Raw genomic sequence first — 262 nt, 5'->3', positions numbered from 1 at the left:
GTGCGTGTCGCCAACCTGGCCAGGTTGTACAAGAAACCCCAATCAACCATCGTTACTATTGTGGGCAACAGAAAGGCAATCAAGGAAGCTGTTCTTGCCAAAGGTTTAACTGTGTTTTCGAAACAGAGATCGCAAGTGATGGAAGATGTTGAGAGACTCTTATTGGTGTGGATAAATGAAAAACAGCTAGCAGGAGATAGCGTCTCTCAAGCGATCATAAGCGAAAAGGCTAGGAAGTTGCATGAGGATTTAATTAAAAAAA

The sequence above is a fragment of the Cherax quadricarinatus genome, chromosome 60 (genome assembly GCF_038502225.1).
Source record: "Cherax quadricarinatus isolate ZL_2023a chromosome 60, ASM3850222v1, whole genome shotgun sequence".
Lineage (NCBI taxonomy): Eukaryota > Metazoa > Arthropoda > Malacostraca > Decapoda > Parastacidae > Cherax > Cherax quadricarinatus.
The sequence above is the reverse complement of the archived record's forward strand: the minus strand, read 5'-3'. Positions refer to the sequence as shown.